Below are 27,119 nucleotides of genomic sequence, written 5' to 3' on the forward strand. Positions count from 1 at the left end.
GACTTTATTAGATATGGTCCGGTCACTTCTTATACACTCAGAGTTACCCACATCCTTTTGGGGTTATGCATTAGAGGCTGCGCTTTACGTGCTGAATCGGGTTCCAACCAAATCGGTTCCGAACACTTCATATGAACTTTGGACCTGAAAGAAACCAAGTGTCAGACACTTGAAGATTTGGGGTTGTCCAGCACACGTTAAAAGAATGAGTGCAGACAAGTTGGAATCCAAGACTAGCCGTTGCCTATTTGTAGGCTACCCAAAAGGCTCTGTGGGTTACCTATTCTATAACCCAAGTGAGCAGAAAGTGTTCTGCAGCCGAAATGCACAATTCTTGGAAACAGATTACATTCTGGACACCCATCGTTAGGAAATAGTTCTTGATGAGGAGAGCTCAAGAGCAGTGGGAGATGTCCCACAAGTTCCAGGTAGTGACCAACCTAGAAGATCCACTCGGGTATTTAGGCCACCAGTCCGTTATGGTTATGACCAGGATAGTTACCTGGTGGAAACTTTGACTAGTGAGGAGGATCCTCTGACTTACGCGGAAGCTATGTTGGACATAGATTCCCAAAAGTGGGTGGAGGCCATGAGAGCTGAGATGGACTCAATGGAGACCAATGGAGTCTGGACTCTAGTAGATCCGCCCTCCGGGGTAAAAGCAATCGGTTGCAAATGGATTTACAAGAGGAAAAAGGGCCCCGATGGTAGGGTTGAGACCTTCAAAGCTCGGCTGGTGGCGAAATGGTACACTCAGAAAGAGGGCATCGATTATGAGGAACCTTTTTGCCCGTGGCCATGCTTAAACCCATTAGGATCCTGTTAGCTATAGCAGCATACCATGATTATGAGATTTGGCAAATGGATGTCAAAACTGCATTCCTGAATGGAGATCTTACTGAAGATATCTACATGCAGCAACCGCAAGGCTTCATTTTTGCTGGTCAGGAACACATGATATGTAAACTAAATAGATCCATTTATGGACTTAAGCAAGCTTCTAGGAGTTGGAACATCCGTTTTGACTCTGCTGTCAAATCGTTTGACTTCAAGCAGAATCCGGATGAACCCTGTGTTTACAGGAAGTACAGTGGAGATAAGGTTACCTTCTTAGTTCTGTATGTAGATGACATTCTACTCATTGGGAATGATGTAGGAATGTTAAATACGGTGAAAGTATGGCTTTCACAATAATTCTCCATGAAAAATCTTGGAGAAACCTCCTATATACTGGGTCTTCGACTCTATAGAGATAGATCGAAGCGGATAATAGGATTATCCCAATTTGCTTACATTGACAAAATAGTCAAAAGATACAGCATGGAGAACTCCAAGAAAGGAAATGTTTCTTTTAGGCATGGAGTCACTCTCTCCAAGAAGATGTCTCCCAAGACCTCTGAGGAGATTGAGGGCATGAAGAACGTTCCATATGCCTCTACCGTAGGGAGCATCATGTATGCCATGCTGTGCACTCGTCCTGACATTGCTCAGACAGTGAGTGTAGTAAGTAGATTCCAGACCAACCCGGGGCAGGAGCACTGGACTGCTGTGAAAAACATACTCAAGTACCTCCGAAGGACAAAAGAGTTTTGTCTGGTATTCGATAGTAGCTCACTACAGATCTAGGGGTATATTGATGTCGATTTTCAGTCGGATCCGGATGATAGAAAGTCTACATCTGGATATGTTTTCACGACAGGATCGTGTTTTGTTTCCTGAATGTCAGCAAACAGGGGTCCTAAGTAGCAAATTAACAGTCCACAACCCAAGCCGAACACATTGCCGTAAGTGAGGCTGTCAAAGAAACCGTGTGGATGAAGAAGTTTGTTCACAAGTTGGGAGTAGTTCCGTCCAGCACATCACCCATCCCGTTGTTGTGTGACAACAATGGAGCTATTGCTCAGGCTAAGGAGCCACGAGCCCACTCGAAGTCGAAGCACATCAAGAGGAAGTACCACGTATTGCGGGAGATTGTTGGTAGAGGGAACATCCTGATTCAGAAGGTAGCGTCAGCGGAAAATGTAGCAGACCCATTGACGAAACCACTATCACAGAAAGTGTTTCAAAAACACGTGGAAAGCATGGGACTCCGGCTTGTACCTGATTGGACCTAAGTGCAAGTGGGAGCTGTTAGACAGTTTTGTATGCCCTTAGCTTCAATCAGAATGATGTACATTATGAATTTATTGTAAATGAATAAAAGTACATATTTGATTCATGTTCCATTGGTATGTTTCTGTGTAATACTCTTAAGCTGAACACTTAATGAGACTCGTGTTAGTTTAGAATGTTCACAGCTGGTGGGTTGGTCTGGGGAGACCTATCCTGATAAGGCTGACACTGATGTGCCACCAAGTCGGTGGCTATATAAGCAGAGAGTGCAATACTGCTAGGGTGAGACCCTAGGCACATGTAGTGTAGGATTGATTGAATCTTTTAATTGGACCAGATTTCCAGTATTGCCATGGACCTTGGAGATTAAAGGGCAAAACTGGAAAGTTACACCCGACTCCTAGACTCGATTATGATACTGCACTAGGTGTCGGATTGGGCTGTCTTTGATGTACCAATCAGTGAGATCCTTAGTAGGGGCCAAAACCTGGGTATGTTGGGACAGTCTGAGAATTCATCTGAGTGGGTGATCATAGTGACAGGATCAGCCCCTTTGTCGGACAAAGGTAATGATCGGGGATGCACTCTCTCTGATGGAAACCAAGACTACCGACAGCCGATTTCAATCGTTGAGATTTGTTTTGCAAAATATATTTTATATGAGATATAAAAGTATATATATATTATGGTTTCTAAAATGTTTGCAAAAGGTTTTAATTCCCGGGATCCATATAAGTAGAGAGTGCAATACTGTTCCTTGCAGCCGAGGGAGAGGTCCTCTTTTGTCGGGTAGTGTTTGATCATTATGGGCTGAGAGATTGAGTGTAAGACCATTGAAAATAATACCTGATGGGCTAATCTTGCATCTGCCCACAGTCCCTAGGTGTTACAAGGTGGCTTGGCCCAGAGACCACTTAGGGTAAGTGTTGGACCCATAGAGCCCATTTGATGGGTTTCACGGGGTGCACTGTCCATAACAGTGTATTTGGCCAGGCCTTGTAACAAAGGCTGGGCCGAACCCATGTGGCTGATGTGTAGATCAATGCTTGGGTCACACGCCATACAAGGAAGCTCAACTAAGTAGCAGTTAGGAAGGCTAAGTGAGCACATAACCTTAATGGGCCTTAAGCCCATTTCGAACTGGGCTAATTTAATGAGTTAAATATGGGGTGAATTCTGAGATGGATTAGCAGATAGGATAAGGTCTTAACCCTATCCACTCAGAAAGTCCAGATCTGAATGTGATTCAGATCTAGAAACCTCCTAATGAGATTAGGAGAAGGCTAATCTAATCTGTAGATAAGGGTTTGTCCTTATCACCTAAAGGGATGTTTGATCCAAATCAGATTTGGATCAACAAGTTCTAATTGGATTAGGAGCTGATCCTTTAGGGTTACATGAGAAGGAAGGGGCGGCAGCCTTTAGGAGACAAAAATTCACATCCTCTTTAGAACTGAAATCACAGAAAAAAGAATTAAGCAACCCTGCAGAATTCTTTCTTACCGCTTCCTTTGCAGGGCGGGGATGGAGATGATTTTCCCTTTGCGGGGACAGGGACGGGGAATTTTCATCCCCATTAGCAGGGACAAGGAGAGCATTATTTGCCCCGCCGGGACCCTGATCCCCACTTGTGGGATCCCCACTAATATATATGTATATATGTACACATACATCTATATATTAATATTTTTAAAAATATGGTTGAATATGTTTGAATCTTTTTTAATAGTCATGTAAATTTTAATTATTTTATTTTTATTTTTTAAATAAAATAAAAAACAAAAACAAAATGGTTAACATTATAAAAAATCACGGGAAATGGGGATCCCCATGAGGACGGGGATGGGGATAAACCGTCCTGCCCCGCCTCGTTGTCATTCCTATTCTTTCCTCCTTTTCTCTCTTCTTCCCTTCTATTTCCGGTCAGCGTCATTCTGAAGTCATCTTCAACTCTTGAACTCAAACTAGACATGGAGGAGATCTCACACGGTGACATTCATTCCGTTTTTTCATCCTAGTCCTAGTTATTTCTCATAATTTCCTCATATCTGTTTTGCCTTCCCCACACTTATATCAGTGAACATTTAGGCTCCTAAATCATCATCCGCCCCTGCTCTCGGTCTTCACTGCGTCAAATAACAACTGTCCCTCAAATTTGTTCTATTCTCAATCCCAAGCAAAATGTTCACCTAGTCGGTTGTATCCTTCTCTTCAAGATTTTGGTTGCAATTACAGTCGTCATTTCTTCTGTTCTCGTATTTCTCCGTGAGGGAGTCGGCCAGTGTTGCCTCGAGTGCTTTCTTTCCGGCGGTGAACTCTGCCGCTTCCAGTTCAACGTCTCATGAGTCACGACTCTTCTTCTCCGAAGTACGAGAGTGGAAAACTCAAGGCCTTGTACGAAATTCCGCAGTCTCTTGGATTTCTAGAACAAATTGGTGGTCTCTCCTTGCTAGATCTGTTCATGGGCCGGGTAGCCCAATAGGCTGATTTGGTCCGACCCGTTATAAATCGGGCTTGGTTATAATTTTAGACCGGGTTCGAGTTTGGGCCTAAAGCACTAGGCCCAAATTTTTTCAGACCAGTCTCGGGCTTTCTCAAAAAAGTCTGGCCTGAGTTCAAGTCTGACTTGATACTATATATTAAATAATAAAAATATATTTTATTTATTAAGAAATATATATACAATATTTTTTCTTTGTTCTTCTTCTCTTTTTTTTTTCAAGTAATAGTGAGATATTTATTATTCTTGAGTGTTGAAGGTTTTTAATATAAATAAAACACTTTTTTATTGAATTAAAAACAATTCCATTTTCAAATTTTTGGCAGGGCTCAAGCTTCAGACTTTATATAAGGGTCGGGCTTGGATTCAAAACTTAGGCCCGATGGTTGGATCAGGCTCAGGCTCGAGCCTGAATGTATTCTGTTGATACATACAGAAAGCCTGGCCCAAACTTGACCCAACCCGGCCTGTGAACAGGTCCACTCGCCTTTCTGCAGAGATTCATCGGTAGTGTGACACCATTGGATGTCAGCAAAGTTGAGGAGATAGTGGTGGAGCTTATTCGGGGATTACTTGGTAAGAGTGGATTGGTAGATGCTGTCGGCGAGGAACTCGGAAAAATTGTCGCCAATCTCCTTGAGTTCTGTAGCGGGAAGATGCGCGTCTCTCCTACTGCGGCCGCTGCTTCTGCTCTGCTTACAAACATCTACGCCGAGCTTTTTATACTGTATTATTTTTAGTATCTCCGATAACCCCTTCTCTACACTCTCTGCCTGTTGCATAAATCCGTTCATCGTCGTGCCAATGCCGCCTTTATTAACCGATGATGACTGTCCCTATGGAAGAACAAAAACCTGCTCGTAATTTGCCTGAAACGAGTGAGCAAGGTTGGGGTTGACGTAATCCGATTGATTTCCAAAGTAAACCCATTTCAAATTGGAATCCTTTCTTAACGTATGGGCAAAAATTACTTTTTGTGTATCTCCGTTACAATTTAACGATACCTACAATAGAGTTTGTCAAACTTTACGGCTAATTTAAGAAATTTGCTATACAAATCTTTTTATCCGCTGAGTGAATTGGCTTATGGTTTTGTCTTTTTTTTTTATCAATATTATTGGAAAGTTCTGTTATTGATAAAAAAGACAAAAAAAAAAAACATAAGCCATTCAATTTTCAGCCATTCCATCTTGTTAACGAACGGCCCCTAAATGTGTTATAGGTTGTCGACCTCTGTAGCTTATACTTGCACTTGCACCTTGAAAAACATTAACACACCATTTGGGCCTGTGGTTACCCGCCAAAAAAGAATTCCTCATATTTTTTCGATTCCTTTGCTGATGGATCCAATTGCAAATTTGAAATGTACAAATATTAAAACAAAAAACTTTTACGTAGACACATGAATGGGTAACTTGAAAGGTTCACTATTCCTTGGCCAGAAATGTAACTCGATAGGACGATAGGATCTCTGACTTGGGGGCGGGGTGGTAACTTTCTCTTATCTTATGCAATGGATTGGATATAATTCAATCTGAGCTAGTCCAATATAAATCAACTACAAATAGACCAGGTTTAGTCTCCAATCCAATAAATACCTTGGACCGTTAATTCTGGACTGGTCTAATTCAATATATTTTATTAGTCTATCCAATCTGCTCAAACCGATTTTGATTCAGATAGGGTCGAACCAACACGAACCAGGTTCATTGACACCCTAATTTTGACCACGTGGATTTAACAACCTGCCACCATTGTTATATGCGAAATAACTATTATTTAGTGTATCAATATGATACATATCAATATTTTGAACAATACTTTTGGACTTAAAAGTGTTTTAGTTAGATTATTGTGTTTTCAAAAGCGATTCTTATCCAAGGCCCAAAATAATTTTTGTTTTCCACTCCCTACCCTCAAAAGCAGAGGCTTATCCAAACAGAGCCTAAACTCTTATTTAGGTCAATGATCACTGGGTTAGGTTTGAATCTGCGTGGATTGTCATGCTCTTCACCATTTTGGTTTAGTAAACAGGTGGGTTTGTAGTTCAACCCACCACAATATAATTCACCCAATTGCCACCTGTACGTTTAGGTCCCATTGAAGACCGTACATCTTGGATGTTTTACGAGGAAATTGCATGAGCTACAACCAAGTCTCAGGAATTTCCTAATACATCCAAGTACACCTGTTTATGGGCCGGGTTTCGGGTTTGATTTACACTGTGTCGGGCTTGGGTTTACAAGGAATTTGCATGAGCTACACCCAAGTCTGAGCATGGCCCATGAACAGGTCTACATCCAAGAAAACAGACACGATCTCTGTTTGTTTCAAGTTCAAAAGAGAAGGTATCCGTCAAAAATAAATAAATAAAATCAGAAGACAAGGTGATCTTCTCTTTGGTAGGGTTTTTATCATGGTTTTCAAAACCGGACCGGACTGAACCGGACAGTTGGATTGGAAAACCAGTAACCAGTCAGCCCCCCATGTCCAGTTTTACTAAAATGTGGAATTTGTTAAAAAACGTTGAAAAGGTCAGAAAACTGCTGGCCCAGCAGTCGGACCGCTAAACCATTTGACCCAGGCAGCGGTTCACGGGTTAGTATTTTTATTTTTAATGTTTCAAAAAAAAATAAAAAATAAAATTCCTATTATATCCCAACCCAGTTCGAATCCCTTATTCCCTTTAGCTTTAGGGTTAGAATTCTAACCCTTCCCGAGTTCCCTCCTCAGTCCTCTCAACCTTTACACCCTACCAACCGACCACCAATGACGGCCATCACCTTTGGCATTCGACGGCAACATACACCAATGGCGACCGACAAGCTTGTAGTGGCGAAAAGAGTCACCCTCACCAACACTTGCAACAGCGGACGGTGAACTTGCAACGGCACTCGGCATTGGGCATTGGCGAGCAAACCCACTGTCAACTTCCTGGAACAGCACTTGCAGGCTTGCAGCGGCAATTTGCCTGCAACCAAGCCCGATTGCCCGACTGCACTGGGAGGATCTGCAGACATTTGTAACTGCATTGGAAAAGGTTGAAGCCTGGATTTCTCCCGAATAATTGAATCTGCGTGGTGGCAGGTCAATTCCAAGTGTTTTCCACCTCTCCCCTAATTTAACGTTTCAGATTTTTTTAGATTAAGCATCTTGAATTACTGCTAGCTTTCTGACCTGGCTTTCTGTTTGTTTCTCCAAACTCTAACACCATATATGCAGTCTGCCACCAGGATAGAAAATGATAAACTAATGGCATCAAACTCAAGGAGTTTGGGTGACCAAGAACCGGGGAACTTTTCTTTACACCTTTGGAAAGAAGCTTTCAGGGATGCTTGTGAAAAGCTTTGCCCTGTTCGAGCTGGAGGCTATGAGTGTGGTTGTTTGCATGTGTTGGCTAGGCTGGTAGTCTATATTTTCATTATTTGTTCCTAATGTACTTGCGCCAATCAAGTGCCCCAGCTGCTATTTGTAATTGGCCTTTATTATCCGGTGCTAATCTGGGTGCATAAGCATTAAGCATTGTATGGATTGACCATTGCATGGATGCTGTTAAGTGATAGTTTAAGCATGGACCCTTTTACATGTAGAGTGAACATGGAATTCCTTTATAAGTAGCCACATATAGTTCACTTCCTATATCATACTCAGGTATCTGTCTTTCTGCACTGATATTCTAGTAGTTGTTCTCCTTCGCCCTATCAATATATAGTCAGGTCTAAGTTCTAAATATGACATGGCAATCTTTTTTTCTCCATATCCAGGTGATGGAGCAATGCATGAATAGATTAGATGTGGCCATGTTTAATGCTATTCTTCGTGAATCAGCTGATGAGATTCCAACAGGTCCTGTCTCTGACCCCATTAGTGATTCCAAAGTTCTTCCTATCCCAGCTGGAAAATCAAGCTTTGGTAATGGTGCACAACTGTAAAATGCTGTAAGTAATTCACATGTTGCACAAGTTCATGTTCTATGACTGGACATTACATATTCTTGCTTACATATTTTTTCTATATTTTTTGGAAAATTTTCTATATTTTTGGAAAAATTTCTGTATTTTTTGAATTTTTTTTGTATTTTCAGTATTTATTATTTTTATTTTTTCATATGTTGTTTTTTTCTGTATTTTTTGTATTTTATTTAAATTTCTATGGTATTTTTATTATATATAAATATTTTTTGTTTTTTTATTTATTTATGATGTCACAGATCAAACCATTCGACGCGAACGGTTAAACCACCAAACCGGGAAACAGTGCCCATAGCGGTTCCATTTCTGGATCGATTTTAAAAACCTTGGTTTTTATTTTTTGAATATGCCCATGTTTTATTGGATACTAACACGGTTTGTTGAAGCTGTTTATAAATGATGATGGGATTACACTAGAGATCAGATTGAAGGGTTGCTGATGGAGATTGTTTAACTAGATCAGATTGCTAGAACAGGATAGCAAAGCAGATAGCTAACTGTGTCAATCGTCCATTTCAGGTTTGAACTTTGAAGACTGAGTGGGCAGGCGTAAAATATACAATAAACGCTTAGATGTGATCTATAAGATAAAATATAAATTTGGGAAAATTACTAAAATGCCATAGTTTTAATTTTTTATGCCAACTAAAGATGTTGAAGAAAGTTCTTCGCACTAATTTTCCTTGTAACTTCTAAAGGGTTTTGTTATGAACAAAAGTAAAAAATGTTTGTCTATATTCTTTTTCCCCGTTATGAGGAATGATATTCAGTCGCTTAGAATTGTGTTTGTCTAAAACCTAAATATATAAATGATTAATTAAATAAAATAAAAAGAAAGGGATGGTTATTTATATATATCATGTGTATTTAGGAAACTATTTAAATATTCCTTTTGTATATATATAGATATTGTTAGGCCTATCAATGATGCCCAAAAATCCGAGGCCCAATTCAACATCTAATCTAATTATCTTGGATTTGGATGACGCTTTTATGTAATCATATCGGATTTGGATTTGACCCATCTGATCTGATTAAAATCTGAATCCGATTATATTATAATATTTACTGGTTTTAATATATAAATTTTATATATTATATTTAAAATTATAAAAAATATATTTGATATATTATATTATATATAAATTTGTATATAATAAATTCAGTTTGTTATATTTACATAATTTATTATATATATGTTGAAAAGTAATATACTTTCTTTTTTGTATTTTAAAAATAAAAGCAGAATTGGATTAAATCTGAATCCAATATGAGTTTGTTAGGATTCAAATATGAATCTAAGGTCTTCAAATCCAAATGGATGACCAGATTTGATTGCAAATTTTCAATGATCGGATCAGATTCAAATTTTGCTGAATCCTATGCGATTAGAGCGCTATACCTTGCTGAACTTTAAAAGTTAAGTCTAACGGATAAAGTGAAAATGCAAAAATATCATTATATATTCATTAAATTTTCAAAAATATGCTATTTTTCTTTCTTTCTTTCTTTCTTCTTCTTCTTCTTCTTCTTCTTCTTCTTCTTCTTCTTCTTCTTCTTCTTTAATCTTTAACTAGTGGGGACCTATGCGATGCACAGGATTTATTAAGTAAAAGCTAAATAATAGAAATGGTCATTTACTAAAATACCCCTTATAATTTCATGGATTTACTAAAATCTACCCTATAGTTAGCATTTTACTAAAACACCACTTATAATTTGCAATGGATTTAATCAATCTTCTATTAGATGACAGTGGAAAATGATAGTGTTGACCCTAATGCTCAATTAAATAAATTTAATCAAAAGAAAATAAAAATAAAAATACCATATTTGCCCTTAATAAGGCACAAACAACTACTCTATTGGCTATATTTGATCAATTTTGTTTTATGTACAAAAAAGTGTTAAGAGTATTTTTGGAATAAAAAACCATGGGCTTAATGGTAAAAGTAAATAAGTTGTAAAATATATGAGATATTTTAGTAATATGAAAACTATAAAGTGCGTTCTGGTAAATGACCCTAATAGAAACACATAAGAGTATACAATTGTTTTATATTTTCAACTTTTTAAGTAATTAATAATTATTCATGTTTTATATACTAGTTTTAATAATTTTTTTATAATACAAAAATAACAATAATTCATTTCAATTAGGTTTATTCATCAAACAGATGAAACTGACCAACCCGATCAACTCGACCAGGGTTGGTCGATTTACTAGTATTTTAGGTCGGCTTTGGTTAAAAAATTTCCTAATTCGACCAAATTGGATTAGTTCCACTTTGACCATTTGTAAACCGACCAAAATCAAACGACCTAACTATGGATATATATTAATATTTTATATTTTAAATATAACATTTAATATGGAAAAGTGGGAAATTTCTCATATTTCTTAGTCTAAAATGTTTTATATCATAAATCTAATTTATAAATTTTTTTTTTAATAATTGCATTGTAATTTTTAAAATTAAATTAAATTTTTAAGTTTAAATCTTTTTAACTGACTAATCAAACCAAAAAATCGACCCAAACCGATACAACTTGAGTGAATCGATTTTTACAAAAGATCAGCTGGATTCAATTGACCAACTCCCCAACTTGACCAAGTCAATTTGGTTGACCAAATAGCCTACAACCCAACTAAACTAACTTATGAACACTCATAATTTTAGCTAAATTAATAGTCTCATCTCTGATAAATGACAATACTTTAATCTCCAATAATTATTGAAAATAAATTGATAATGAAAAAAATACAATAAGTACTAAAAATATATTAACTTAGTCAATAAATAGTATAATCTCAAATAATAGTTTAATTTGTAATAAATATTAATCAATGAGTTATTATCAAAATACAATTAAAACAATAAGTACAATAAATTAAATTTTGAAAATTCAGAAATAGTAGTTTAATCTCCAATAATTATTGAAAGTTTTCTGTTAAATAACAAAACAAAATAAATGTATACATAATCATTGAAAATACATTTATCACAAAAACAACAAATAATTACTGAAACACAATAAATATTAAATTTTGAAAGTTATTTTCTCAAATTATTACTTGATATAAGTGAAATTAGTTATTTATAATATTATGTAAAAATATTAAATTATTATTAATTTCAATATTATGTTATAATTATTTTTATACTTTTTATACTTTTTAAATTTATTACATAATTTCTTTATTTTAGCTATTTAAAATCTAGTTATGTTAAATATTTTGGTATTTAAAATATTTAGTTATTTAAATACTTAAATAATATATAAAATATTTAAATATTAATTTTATAATATATATTAAATTATAGTTAGTTTCAATATTATGTTATAATTATTTTTCTACTTCAATGAAATTTTTTAAATTTATTACATAATTTCGTTATTTTAACTATTTAAAATCTAGTTATGATAAATATTAAGTTATTTAAATATTTAAATAATCTATAAGATATTTAAAAATTTTTGTTATTTGAATTTTATTTATTTATAGCTATTACATATTATTAAATATTTGAAAAGCATTTAAATAGATAATCCGGAAAAACATAATTTCGTGATATATTTTGTAAAAATATAAAATTATTTTTTTATGTTTTTAATAAATATTTTAAAGTTATTATATAATTTTGTCAGAATGTTTAAATAATTCCTAAATTTTTAACCCAAACTTTCTTTAGATAGATATAGATAAAAAGTAGGGGAGAGGATAAATAGGAATTAGAGATAATTTTGGAGAAAGTGGGGGATAATGGGAGAGGTAGTTTAGAAGAAATTTTAGGAGAAGAGATCAATGCATCTCATTGATTGTTTCAAAAATAAAATAGAATAAAAAATAAAAAATTCAAAAAATAGAGAATTTCTTAACTGCCTTATTTTAACCCCGATCCATATGAATTGCTATGCCCTGTTCTGTTGGTTGCATTGATATATCCTCTGAAACCTAAAATGAATTGTCTTAAATCCACTTGGTTTCAGAATTCAGACAAGCTCACAAGGGAACAAAATCGGATTTCCTTCTCACAGCCACGTCACGGCCCTGGAGCCATTAATTGAGAACATCTCCCTGTGAATAAAAACACACAAATACATAAATATTTCCGATGTGCAGCTGCAAGGGCTGTGAGGAAGAAATCCAAACTCGGGGCCATAGAAATACATATGAAAGCCGTGATTCACGATTTCACAGTTTTAGCCCAAGACTGAAACCACGAAGGTAGCTGATTTTTCTTCCTCCCCAATTATCAGATACAAGGGAAATAATTGAAGAAGAATAATTTAAACCACTCTCATTAGGAATATATTCATTTAAGAGTAAGTTTATAATCATTTTGAACTTGCGTATAAATCAAGTTTTCATTTCTATGATTCTATCCATTCTAAGACGAGGAGCAGGTGTTCTATCCATTGCCAAGCAAGTTAACTTACTAACAAATTAACTTGACTGATCATGACTCTGTATTAGATAAACCTAAACCAAAATATAAACTGAAAGTAAACGCATTCTCTCGATCTCAAGCACATGCACAGAGCGCACACATTGATCAGACCGAAGTGTACAGATCAGGAACAAAGGAAAACCATCTGAAGCCACAGATCCACTTCTCACCCAGGGAAGGGCATTTAGGCAGCCAGTGCCAGCTCCGCGTTGACACCTTGTAGTACAAGATCTCCGGCCACGTGTAGCAGAAAACACATACCATCCCGTCGTGACAGAAGCAATACACGTGCTCGTAGTTATGGTAGCAAACCGACGTGAATTTCCGGCACATCATCTCCGGTAGCCTCTGCACCTCCACCCAACCATTCCCTTCTCCCCACTCCCACAACTTCACACTCCTCGATATCGCATGCTCCCCGATTCCGCCGACCATGTACAACTTCCCTTCGCCGCTATTCACCAATCGAACGAACGTCAGCTCTCCCGGCAGCTCCGCATCGATCGGCCTTGCCCATTTCCCCGTCTCCAATTCAAAACCCACGATAGAGAACGGCTCCGGAGTAGTAAAATACAAGTGCCCATCAAAAAGCACCCCTTCTTGGTGAGAATTATTGTTGAGAATCTGGCGGGAGCTCTCGAATTGGCTCCATGAATTCGCCCTCGAGTCGTAAACGAAAGCAGTATTCGAGGAAGAACCAACCGAGAGCACAAACATCTTGTAGCCATTCCCATTGGATGAAGGAATGAGAGAAAGAAACTCAAATGAGAAAGGGTAGGCGGGGAATTCGATAAACCTCGATGATCTGGAGACGAGATTGCAAACAAGGAAGGAGGATGAGTTGGGGCGGGAGAAGCAGAGGAGGCCGTTGGAGATGGAGAGGAGGTGGGCTGGTACGTAGGATGAAGGAAGAGTGAGGGAGAGAGATAAGTTACGCCAGCGGCCCAGGATAGAATCATAAAGAGGGAATTGGTAGTCAAACTGGGGGTGAGAGAGTAGAAGAAACGGCGACAAGTGTGGAGGAACTATAGCTCGATCTCCAAGAGGAGAAGACGAAGAAACACTAGAGTGAATAGAAATGAAAGATGGAGAGAAGAGGAGAGAATTAAAGCGCTTACAAGTACATCGGAGATTAAAGAAGTTTTTGAGAGGGAGGAACGCCAACACACGTTCGAGAAGCTCTTCCGGCAACTGGCTCCAGATTTCGGGTTCCATTTCCGGTGTACTTGAAAGACTCTGGGAATTACAATTCAACATCATTACAGGCATCTGTATGTGTTAGGAGAATCTCTCTCGCTCGCTCGCTCTTTGTATATATAACTACATGCGTATCAGATGGAAAATAATCCATATCTGCAGAATTTGTCGAGGCAAATTCGATTCTGAGTAAAGAACACGAATCTGCTACAGTTGAGTGACGTACTGACGTGCGCGATAGGGGAGACTGGAAAAGGAACAACCCAACCCTGATGACCCCCAGTGATTTTTGAACACGCCAGTGTTCGGTAAAAAAAAACAAATTATGACGTCAAGCCGGTGTCGGATTAAAGCACTGGCGTGTTCAAAACGAGTCCGGTGTGTTGTAAGTCCCTACTGTGATAGCGCCCTCCATGAAATTGGGAGAAATGATTTCCTGCGACTATTGTCGCATGCGAATCCCCCAGTGATGGGTCTGCTACTCAGAATGCGCACCTCACATCTAACTCACAGTCACATCCCACGGTGTAGAGATGTGAATCCACGAATTGGCATTGTTCCTCGAGGCCGGATCTGCTCCTTAGATAGGGCGCCTCACACGTACATCCTACCATAACAATCACATCCCATTATGTATTTCGAATACCTCCCAATGACTAATAAATACTAATACAAAAGATGTAACTGTAGGATCGGTGTGAGGAACAAATCCGAGCTTAATTGGGAACGGGATCTGTTCCTCACAAATGGGCGTCCCACAAGCACATTCATCATGCATTGAGAACATCTTTTGTGAATAACAACTTATAAGTATGAGAGATGTTCTCAATGCATGATAGGATGTACATGTAAAGTCGGTGTGAGACGCCCTGTGTGAAGGAAAAGATCCGATCTTCCTGAATTGAGAACTTTTTATTAATAATAAATATAAATATGGAAGATGTTTTTAATATCCGCCCAAAACATGTTGTAAGATGCGCTGTGAGAACAAATCCAGGACTCCTATCAAATTTTCATAGCTCGTATCTGTAGCCTGATAAGACATACATTTAGGCAGTTGACTGTTTCCTTGGATCGAATCAGATTCCTCCCAAATCTCAAGTCTAGAGAGCAAGACCATGAGAATGTGAGCCCAATCTCTATGTCACATTCCGGAAGACGAATGCTCCTTTACATCTGCTACGATGACTTTGCCAAGATGGTTCCAAAGCTCAAGCGTGAATTTGGGGGTAAAACCAGAGCCAATGGTTTTAGACAAGACACGACCTGACCGTCAAGTACGTAGATTGCTATTTGTTAAGTTGCTATTAGCAAATAAGAAGTGGGCTTTCGTCGTTGATTCAACGAAAGTTCTCAAAATGATTGAAGGTGGATAGCTACGGACGTTTGGAGTAGCTCAACTGCTCAAGTACGCCGGTGTTTGTTAGGCTTTAAATCAACTTCACATTCAATCATAGGACACCATATCGATATTAAATCATGTGTAGATCTCTCATGTGCCGGCTTTAAATCATGTATTTCCGGAGAGCAAATCTGCCCCCCACAACGTCCCACAGCACATTCAAGCCCTGATGATGATATCAGAAGTGATGAATCTGGTGGGGGACAGATTTGATCTCGTATTTTTCTTATAAGTTGATTCCTTTTATGTATTATTTCTGATTTATTGTCCCAAATTTTTATTCTTTTCTCACCCTCTTAATCTGCTTGAGTGGGATAAATTTTATTTACTCATCATCAATATAGTTCAATCAAGAAAGTAAAACTTAATTATGTTGGGTAGAAACCAATTTATCCATAAACTATTTCTCTCCCAAATAATCAAACTTGTAGATATTCAGGTAGCACAATCACAAGCAAGATATCAACCAAAAACAATCATAATCCAAGTAAAGAGAGACACGATATTTAACGTGGAAAACCCCTCCAATGTGAAGGGTAAAACCACAGGGCCATGGAGACCCAACCAAAATCTCCACTAATAACTTGAGATAACAATTACAGCAACTCAAACACTACAATATGCTCACAAATATAGAGCAAATACATATTCTCAAACATATACACAAGAATATCGAAAGCTGTGAAAAGAACAGTCAAAAAATCTCACAAACGTGACTACTGTTCAGGCCACAAAATGGAGACTCCAAAGCTCTAAATCCGATTTCCACCATTCAGATCGTAGGTCCATGAGTTCCGAACAAACCCACCAAATTTCAGCCAAATCGGACCACAAATGACCCTTGATCAGAGTGTTTGATGAAGACTGTCGCGAGCTGTTTTCTTTTCTTTTCCAGACCAGCTGCGAGTTGCTTCTATTCGACCTCAAATAACCGACGATCCAGAATTCCGATCAAAGATCCAACCGTTCAAAATGAGGAACCATAAGTCTTCCACCTTCTGTCCACGTTTCAGATCGATCGGACGTGGGATGGGAAAGTTCTGGCCGTTTGATAAACACTGTACACTGAAAATCTACAGCACAGTTTTTCTGATTTCTCTCTTTTTGCTCTCTATTTTCAACACACTACACAAATCAGATAACCCTAGTTTTGAAGACAAAAACAATGGGCCGAAGGAATATGGGCTGTAACATGGGTCAATGTCTCATAACGGGCTGGACCCAACAATTCTCCCCCTCCAGCCCATGAGAGAAGGGAGACACTTCAAAAACAACTATCCAAATTTAAGGCCGGCTGCTTCGGCACACAATTCAAGTTTCTCTCAAGGCACCACTTTTGTCATCATGTCAGCAGCATTTTTGTTAGGGTGAATCTTTTCAAGTTCAATCAACTTGGAGTTCAAAACATCTCGAATCCAATGATATCTTACATCAATATAGTTCGATCTATTATGAAATATTGGATTCTTACCAAGATGAATGACACTCTGACTGTCACAATGTAGTATGTACCTTTCTTGAGTGAAACCAAGTTCTTGCATGAATTTCTTCATCCAAAGAAACTCTTTACAAGCTTCGGTTATAGCAATAAACTCTGCCTTGGTAGTGAATAATGCAACACACTTTTGCAATCTAGATTGCCATGCCACAGCTCCCCCTACAAAAGTAATCAAATAGCCTGATATAGATTTCCTTGAGTCCAAATCTCCGGCCATGTATGAATCTGTATAACCAACAAGCACAGGTTTTTCAAATCCAAAACAAAGCTTCAAACCACTAGTACTACGGAGATATCTCATAATCCATTTCACAGCATTCCAATGCTCTCTACCTGGATTAGCCAGAAATCTACTAACCACACCAACTGCATGAGCCAAATCTGACCCCGTGCAAACCATAGCATACATTAAGCTTCCAACTATAGATGCATAAGAAACACTTTGCATGCCTCTCTTTTCTTCTTCACTAGAGGAAGACTGTCAATTATATAACTTAAAGTGTACAGAAAGAGGCGTACCTACTGCTTTAGCATTTTCAATGTGAAAACGCTGAAGTACCTTTTCAATGTACTTTTCCTGAGACAGCCACAACTTTTTAGCTTTCCTGTCATGTAAAATTCTCATGCCAATAATCTGCTTCGCATGCCCTAAGTCTTTCATTGCAAAAGACTTGCTCAATTCATGCTTTAACTTGTCAATTCTAGAAGCACTGTGACCAACAATGAGCATATCATCAACATACAACAATAAAATAATGAAATCATTATCAGAGAATTTCTGAACAAATACACAATGGTCAGAAGTAGTCTTCCTGTAGCCTTGTTGAATCATGATAGACTCGAACTTCCTGTACCATTGTCTAGGAGCCTGCTTGAGACCATACAAGCTCTTCTTCAACCTGCAAACAAAATTCTTCTTTCCTTTAACTACAAACCCTCAGGCTGCTCCATATAAATTTCTTTCTCCAAGTCACCGTGGAGAAAGGCCGTCTTCACATCCATCTACTCAACTTCCAAATCAAGACTAGCAACTAAATTCAACACAGTCCTGATAGATGACATTTTCACAACAGGTGAGAAAATTTCTTCAAAATCAATACATTTCTTTTGACTGAAGCCCTTGACAACCAATCTAACTTTAAATCGTGGTATGTTTTCCTCTGTCTTCAACCTGTAAACACATCGATTCTTTAATGCTCGTTTGCTCTTAGGCAACTCTACCAATTCAAAGGTGTTGTTGTCATACAAAGACTTCATCTCATCTTTCATAGCATTGAACCACTCATTTTTGTTCTCACTTTTCAATAGCCTCATCATAGCATTCGGGTTCCCCACAATCAGTCAAAAGAACATATTGGTCAAAAGGATACATGGTGGAAGGCTGTCAGTCTCTAGTAGACCTCCGAAGTGAAATATCAGATGGAACAGTAGAAACCTGGTGTTGTTCAACTGCATCATCATCTAAGGAAACATCAAAATCCTCTATACCATGTTGATCATCAGCTTCCACATCATTCTCAATCACATCTGGCACATGTGTCAAAGGAACTAGGTCAACATTAGTCAAATCACCACTGCTCTGAGAGGTACTTGCATTCTCTACCTTATCGATGTCTTCAATGGTTTGGTCCTCCTTGAAGATCACATCTCTACTTCTAACGAGTTTCTTTTCAATGGATCATAAAACCTGTAGCCAAACTCATCTTGACCATACCCAATAAAGATGCACTGTCTTGTTTTGATATCTAACTTAGACCTCTCATCTTTTGGCACATGTACAAAAGCCTTGCATCCAAATACATGCAAGTGATCATAACAAACATTCTTCCTATACCAAACTCTGTTAGGAACATCATCCTGCAATGCAACAGTAGGGGACAAATTAATAACATGCGCTACAGTGAGTAATGCTTCACCCCAAAATGATCCAGGTAATTTTGCCTCTGAAAATAAGCATCTGACTCTTTCAACTAGTGTTTTGTTCATCCTTTCTACAACACCATTCAACTGAAGAGTCATAGGAGGTGTTTTCTGATGTCTAATGCCCTACTGTCTGCAATACACATCAAATGGACCACAATATTCACCACCATTATTAGTGCGAATGCATTTAAGTTTCATTCGTGTTTCTCGTTCAATTGAAACCTAAAAAACTTTAAACACGTCAAGCACCTGATCTTTGAATTTCAAAACATAAACCCAAAGTTTTCTTGAATGGTCATCAATAAAAGTAACAAAATAAAGTGCACCACCATGTGTCTTTACCTTTAATGGACCGCAAACATCTGAGTGTACTAATTCAAGAAACCTGCTTTTCCTGGATGGAGGATGACTCTTGAAAGAAATCCTTTTTTGCTTCCTAGCCAAGCAGTGAACACATCTTTTCAGTGTCGCACCTTTCAAACCCGACAAAACATTTTTCTTGGCCAAACAGTCAAGCCCTTTTTCACTTATGTGACTAAGCCTCTTGTGCCATAATTCTGATAAGACGTCACCATTAACTGCATTCACAAAATTTGCAAAGATAGAAACATTCAACAAATATAAGTTAGAAACTTTGTTACCTCGTGCCACAACCAGATTTCCTTTCTTGAGTTTCCATTCTCCATTGCAAAAGAAGTTACAGTAACCATCATCATCAAGCTTTCCTATAGAAATCAAATGTAAGCGAACACTAAGAGCATGCTTAACATCATTCAGTACCAATTTTGTTTTGTTGTTGGTCTCTAAGCAAACGGTTCCAATGCCTACTACCGGTACAACTGCATCATTCCCCATCTTCAAAACCCTAAAGTCTCCTGAAGTATAAGATGTGTAAAAATCTTTTCTTGAAGTCACATGAAATGAAGCACCACTATCAATCACCCAACTTGTCTCATGACAAGCAACATTTATCAAGTTATCATCATAAACAAGAACAAGATCATCATCAGTGGCAGTAGCAAAATGATCATTATTTTTATGTTCTTTTTTCCCTTGCTTATTATTAGTACTCTTATTTTCTCTTTTCCACTTGTAACAATATTTCTTTATATGCCCAATCTTTCCATAATAATGGCACTCAAGATTTTTGTGTCTTGATCTTGACTTGCTTCTACTTTTATCTTTACCCCTTTCATTTTTATGTTTGCTTCTCCCCCTATTTTTTGTGACAAGAACCTCAGATTGTGTAGATGAAGCTTGAGACCTTCTTCTCATCTCTTCATTCAAAACACTACTTTTAACATATTCCAAAGTCACATTACCATCAAAGGTAGAATTAACAAGTGAAACACGAAAAGTTTCCCAAGAATCCGGTAAAGTGGCAAGCAACAAGAGACCCAAAATCTCATTACCGAATTTTATGCCCATACCTAACAATTGATCAATCACTCCTTGAAATTCATTCAAATAATCAGCCATGAAGTTTCCTTCCTTATATTTGAGCTGCATCATTTTCTTAAGCAAAAACAACTTATTATTGCCAGTCTTAAAGGCATATAAATTCTCAAGTTTACTCCACAATGATCTTGCATGTGTTTCATGTTGAATATGATTATACACATTTTCATCAACAAAATGACGAATAAATCCACATACTTGTTCATGCTCAAATGGCCATTCTTCGTCACTTTTGGATTTAGGCTTTTCAGAAGCAAATACAGGCAAATGCAAACTTTTAACAAACAAAAGATCATTCATCTTGCTCTTCCACAAATGATAATTTGTGCCATTCAAATTTATCATTCTACTTGTGCTAATATCCATAGCTACACCAAATCAATCAACCAAGCTCTAATACCACTCTGTTGGGTAGAAACCAAGTTTATCCACAAACTATTTCTCTCTCAAATAACCAAACTTGTTGATATTTAGCTAGCACAATCCCAAACAAGATATCAACCAAAAATAATCATAAACCAAGCAAAGAGAGACATACGATATTTAACGTGGAAAACCCCTCCAATGTGAAGGGTAAAAACCACGGGGTTAAGGAGACCCAACCAAAATCTCTACCAATAACTTGAGGTAACAATTATACCAACTCAAACACCACAATATTCTCACAAACTTAGAGCAAATACAGATTCTCAAACATATACATAAGAATATCAAAAGCTGTGAAATCTCACAAACGTGGCTATTGTTCAGAACACAAAATGGATACTCCATTATTCTAAATCAGATCTCCACTGTTCAGATAGTAGTCCTTGAGTTCCGAATAAGCCCACCAAATTTCAGCCAAATCGGACCACAAATGACCCTTGATTAGAGTGTCCGATAAAGACTGCCGCGAGCTATTTTCTTTTCTTTTCCTGACCAGCTGCAAGTTGCTTCTGTTCGACCTCAAATAACCGACGATTCAGAACTCCGATCAAAGATCCAACCATTCAGAATGAGGAACAATGAGTCATTCACCTGTTATCCAAGTTTCAGATCAGTCGGATGGTGGATCGAAAAGTTCCGGCCGTTTGGTGAACGCTGCGCACTGAAAATCTACAGCACAGTTTTTTCGATTTCTCTCTTTTTGCTCTCTGCTTTCAACACACTACACAGATCAGATATAACCCTAGTTTTGAAGACAAAAACAATGGGCCGAAGGAATATGGACTGTAACATGGGTCAATGTCTCATAATGGGCTGGACCCAACAAATTAGTACAATTGGAGAAACAATACTTTATTATTTGTCTCTACGATGCTTCATCGGTATTCACTTGATGCCCAAGTAGTGTTAAAAGCCGTTGAACCAAAAAGGAAGAACTCTTGTCTCTCATGTATCGATTGGGTCAGCTTGCCCCTTTTTCTTTTATTTAATTTTAAAACATAAATCTAGAAAGAAAAAATTAAATAGAGTTCAAGATGAGGAGACATAACAGAAACAAAGAGTGTAGAAAGATGCTTCCCCTCCCATTTCCGTCACTAGTCAAAACTAGAGTAACTGAGAGAGGAATGAAGGCTTCGCCTTCCTCTCCCATTTCCGTCATTGATCAAAACAAAATGGGAGTGGATTGGCACGAGTTATTGCTCTTTGTTTGACGTTTTAGACTTCATTGGAAACCACTCTCTTTGAAATGGATTGAGACTGAAGCTCTTCGACTTCACTGTCATTTTTATCGATCTTAAGTGGTTCCTGAATTAGATCTTGTTTGTTGCCTAAGGTAAAACAATCTAATTAGCATGGGTACCTAATTCATCCAATCTGATTACAGTAGACTATTTCAGCCCTTCACATCCCTTATACCATTTCAGAGATAGGGAGAGATCTCTCCGTCTACATTGCCAAAGCACCCAATAACAAAAAAAGAAAGTCAAAAAATAAGAGAAAATGTTAAGACACCTCTTAATGATCCATTCACATGTGAGATATACATATGATTCAATGCTAATATGTCACACTATTATTCGGAGTGCATGAAACTATGCAGGATGCCATGTGCAAGAGACCTCGACTCAATGAAATTGCCTTATGCACTTTTATTTCAATAAAATTAAAAAGTGTCCTCTATCGGCAATAAAATAAAGGGAAAATTCCCGATTAGTACCTTGTACTTTGGGTTTAGTGCCACTTTGGTCCTTAAACTTTAAAACACTATAATTCAATACCCGGACTTTCAAAATGTGCCAATTCAGTACCTGTTGTTAACCAGTCCAATAACCAGTTGTTAAGTGGCTTTTGAAAAGACACAAATGCCTTTCGAGTGTCATCTAATTTTCTTTGTCAACCATCCAAACATTGATAAAAATGAAAAGTCTCAAATCCTTACTTCTTCTATTCAATAAAGTTGGAGTCACCAAAATGTCCACTAAGATGTGACCCCAACTTTCTTGAATAGAAGAAGCAAGGATTTTTGGACTGTTCATTTTTTTGTCAATATTTGGATGGTTGATAAAGACAATTAGATGACACTCAAAAGGCATTTATGTCTTTTCAAATGCCACTTAACGTCTAGTTAATGGCAAATACTGGATTGACACATTTTGAAAGTTCGAGTATTGAATCATTGTGTTTTCAACTTCAGGGACCAAAGTGGCACTAGGCCCAAAGTACAAGGTACTAAACAGGGATTTTCCCTAAAATAAACCCAAAGCAAAGGAATATATATATATATATATATATATTAAAGAAAGGCTTTCAGGCTACAACCCCCCACCATTTGAATACGTGGCTTATACATGGCATTTTCTGAGAGAAGTTGTTAAAGCACACAACCTACTACCACCATTCAGACAAGTGACCTTCTCATGACAATTTTTGAGAAATTCATGCTAAATCCCACAACCCACTATCAGGCTACAGTTCCTTACCATTCAGACACATGGCCTTCTCATTTTTTTAGAAAGATAGACATGTGGCATTTTCTAAGAAATTGCTACTAAAGCCCACAACCCACTACCACCCTTTTCAATCCATTCCTAAAAAAGTGCAGAAAATGCAAAAGTGGTTATCAACAACCACTTCTGCCTACATTCTATCAATCTTAGTTAATTATTAACCCTTTACTTATCATAACAAACTATCCATATTCTAATAATTATTAAAAAACTCTTTTTTGAAATAAATATTTCTTGAAATTTTAATAATTACTTGAAATATTAATAAATATAAATTTAACAATATTGATTCCATAATGTAAATTTAACATTACTGATTCCCCGTAATTAATACAGATTCACTAGTAAAAGTATAAAAGCAGAGACTCATCACTCATCAAGTCTTGAACTCCATTAAAAAATCATTGATCAAGTCATACAGAGCCTATAAGACGACCAAATACGATCACATTTTCCCATCATTTTTCTCTTGGTGTTTTTCTCATAACAAAATTAAAATTGTCAAAGCCTTTTCTACTTATATTTTCTGTTATGCTCAGTTTGATAAGAATATAAATACAAATATGGAGAGCGTAAAACCTTGTATTTTGTATTTTTTAAGACAATCAGGTCGATCAACATGGAGCCAACGACTGAATTCATTAAGAAATTTGCTTGGTGTTACACTCAGAAGATTAGTTTCAAATAAAAAATCAGGAATATTGGACCAAGTTAAACAATGAGAAATTAATAAAACTTGCTTGGCCAGCTTGTGAGCTGCATAATTTGTCGAATGTAGAGCCCAATGCGCAGTGTGGAAATCTAGAAAGGATGAGTCTGCAATTTTCTATAGTGTGTCTGATCTTCCAAGGAGGTGAGAAATTAGAGTTCAACAAACTCTTAATTACGATAAGAGAGTCACCCTCAAGAATAAATGAGGAGAGGCCTAACTCCTTGAGCAAACATAAGAGCTAAAAGGGCAGCTTGAGCCTTAATCTCTAGAGGATCACCAATCCTCAACTTTACTAATCTAACAAAACTTTCCACAAGAATCTCGAAGAAGGAACCCAGCTCCTCCAGGTTGTGAATTAGTAGCCCCATTGAAGCTCAACTTAAGGCTGTGCTTGGTTTGAAAGAAAAAGTAAGGAAAGGAAAGGAAAGGTAGGGAAATCATACAACGTTTGTAAAGGTTTCCCTACCTTTCTCTTCCTTTCCCTACTTTTTCCTTTCAACTAAACATAGCCTAAGAGAATTGAGAGGAGGTTTCTCCCATCTGACTAAGCTTTATTGAGTAATGCAGGACATAGAAGACTGATGAGAAGTACTTATTGTTAAGGATATAAACTGTATTTGTGATTGTGTTGCAAACACTATTGATAACGGGTTGAATGCTTTGTCTTCTATCACTAACTTACACCTTACCTTCCATATCTGCCACATGCAAATTGCCCCCTTAGCTATCATCGATAAAGAAGAAGAGGTTGTAGGACTGTCCATTTCAAACCAATTAAGTAGTTAATCCTGTTGTCCAATAGGGACTTAAATCCACCCGAAGTGAAAATTGGGAAGCAAACCATGTTCTAGCGATTATTGGAAAAGAGAAGAATAAATGGTTGGTGGACTCCTCCACCATTTCACAAAGAGGGCATAATGGATTCATCTGTTTAGCATAATTAGAAATAAGGCTTGCAATAGGTAAAGCCCCAACTGGATATTGCCAGATGTTTGGTTTTTCAGAATTATGTCCAAGTTATAGTACCAAAAGCAACAGAGGAAGATGAAGATTGTGCCTCATGAATAGTTAAATGATTATAAGCCAAGGCTGATGTCAGATTCCCAAATTTTGAATGCTTCCAGACAAGAATATCTTTCAACTCATGACTAAACAAAGGGAGTTGAATAGAGGTAATGTAGTGCTACCTGATGGCTCTCACGTGTCAGATGACTCAGACGCCGAATTGGATGCTTGCCTTATCAGTGGCCGAGCTGTGTTGTTTTGCAAGAGAGAATTAAAGTGCTCGGGTTGCTTGTACCCGAGGTGGGCACTCCAATGCTTAAGCCAGTGAATAGTTCTTAGGAATTTCAGAAGATTTAGATAGTGCGAGAGCTTAATCGTGCGTACCTCTTCAAGTGAAAATGAGTCATTTATATAGGTATGAGTGATCAGAGACCTCTTGCAACAAGTCTCAAGTTCCCGTGGAGCTGTTTCTGTTAAGTCAGGAGAGTAATGACATTGGTTACGTAATCCGTGCAAGGGGCTGAGGTCCATCCAATTAACTCTGATGTGTGCGATGCGGGTAGGCTGGCCTAACGATTGACTCATTAATACTCCAGAGATCCTGAACTGGCAATGAATCTATGTGATAAGTTAGCGAGCATGCCTTGTAGGTTGCCGGCGGTACTTCTCATAGCTCAACCAGTTTGGAAGTAGGTCGCTCCTAGCTCAGAGGCCTATTAGCTCGGCTAGGCCAAGATACTCTTGATCGGCCTAGGCAAGGTGCTACGAGCTGACTTGTCGAAGTGATCTGCTTACTCAGTGTCGAGGTGTCACTTGAATGCCGCGTGTTGTGATACCATTCAGAGGACCAAATTATCCCTCATCAATTGCCCCCCACTCTCTAGCCAGCGTCAGCTTGGCGAACGGAGTAGCTCTCAATATGGTAATTGGTCCAGTTGGTTTATAGGTCGCTTGGCTCGCTCACCTGATCTGGTCCGAAACTAGGCAGGACTACAGCAGAATTCAAATTTTAAATTTGAAAAGGAGTGCGCTCAATGGGCACGCAAAATTCAAATTCAAAATAGCTCATGCGCGGTGACATCTTCTTCACCATCGATTCGCTGCTAGCGCACCTCAGCCGTTGATCTTTCTTCCCAGTAGACTATAAATATGGGGTCCCCACTGAGGTCCCACTTGCACTATTTTTGGACTTTTCTCTGAGGAAGAGGGTGATAGATCATAGGAGATCTCGGTTGAGGTGTTGTTGTCTATTCACCTGCCGTAATCTTGTTCGTCATTTGTGCCAGTTTTCTTGTCTTTTTCACCCGGTGAGTAACTTCCCTTGTAAATATGTCTTTCGAGCCTTCTGAGGGTAAGTAAGTCAATGAATTTTCCATGGGTGAGAAGGAGGAGTTCACCACGATATGAGGAGGGCTCTCAAGCCGAGACTTCGTCGTCTCAACCAGAGGGCGAGGTGGAGGCTCGAGAGGAAAAGTCTCCCTTTGATCACTCCGAGCGATCCGGAGAGCGTATAGTCGAGTTGTATACTCTTTACCAGATTCCTAGTGAGTTTGACTGCATCTAGCCCGACCCTGATCATTTTCCCTAGAGTCACAGCGGAGACGAGGTCTGTGTCTTTGAGGAGGTGCTAGTCGCCGGCCTTCGCTTTCCCTTACATCCTTTCATTCCTTTCGTACTTTCCTATTACAACGTCTCTTCAGGTTAGCTTCATCCTAATGCTGTCTGAACATTGGTAGGTTTGATTTCCTTATGCCATCACCACAATTTTCCTTTAGATTTAGACATTTTTTCTGGGTTGTGTGTTATGAAAAATGTTTCCCGCGTTTCCCGTTGTTTTCGTCTTCCTTTCCGCAAAGGCCACAAGCTTTTAGACTGCTTTCCCTTAAAAGTTAAAGATTGAAAGAACAAATACTTCCTCCTCTTTCATAGTACCGGCTAGAACATGGACACCAAT

The 27,119-nt window shown here is 38.0% G+C and overlaps 1 pseudogene; it reads right to left on the reverse strand.

The window, feature by feature from the left end:
- Positions 1–12,929: 12,929 nt before the first annotated feature.
- Positions 12,930–14,488, reverse strand: LOC104590386 (F-box/kelch-repeat protein At5g43190 pseudogene; annotated as a pseudogene).
- Positions 14,489–27,119: the final 12,631 nt, after the last annotated feature.

The sequence above is a fragment of the Nelumbo nucifera genome, chromosome 1 (genome assembly GCF_055504915.1).
Source record: "Nelumbo nucifera cultivar China Antique chromosome 1, China Antique-T2T, whole genome shotgun sequence".
In the NCBI taxonomy this organism is placed as follows: Eukaryota; Viridiplantae; Streptophyta; class Magnoliopsida; order Proteales; family Nelumbonaceae; genus Nelumbo; species Nelumbo nucifera.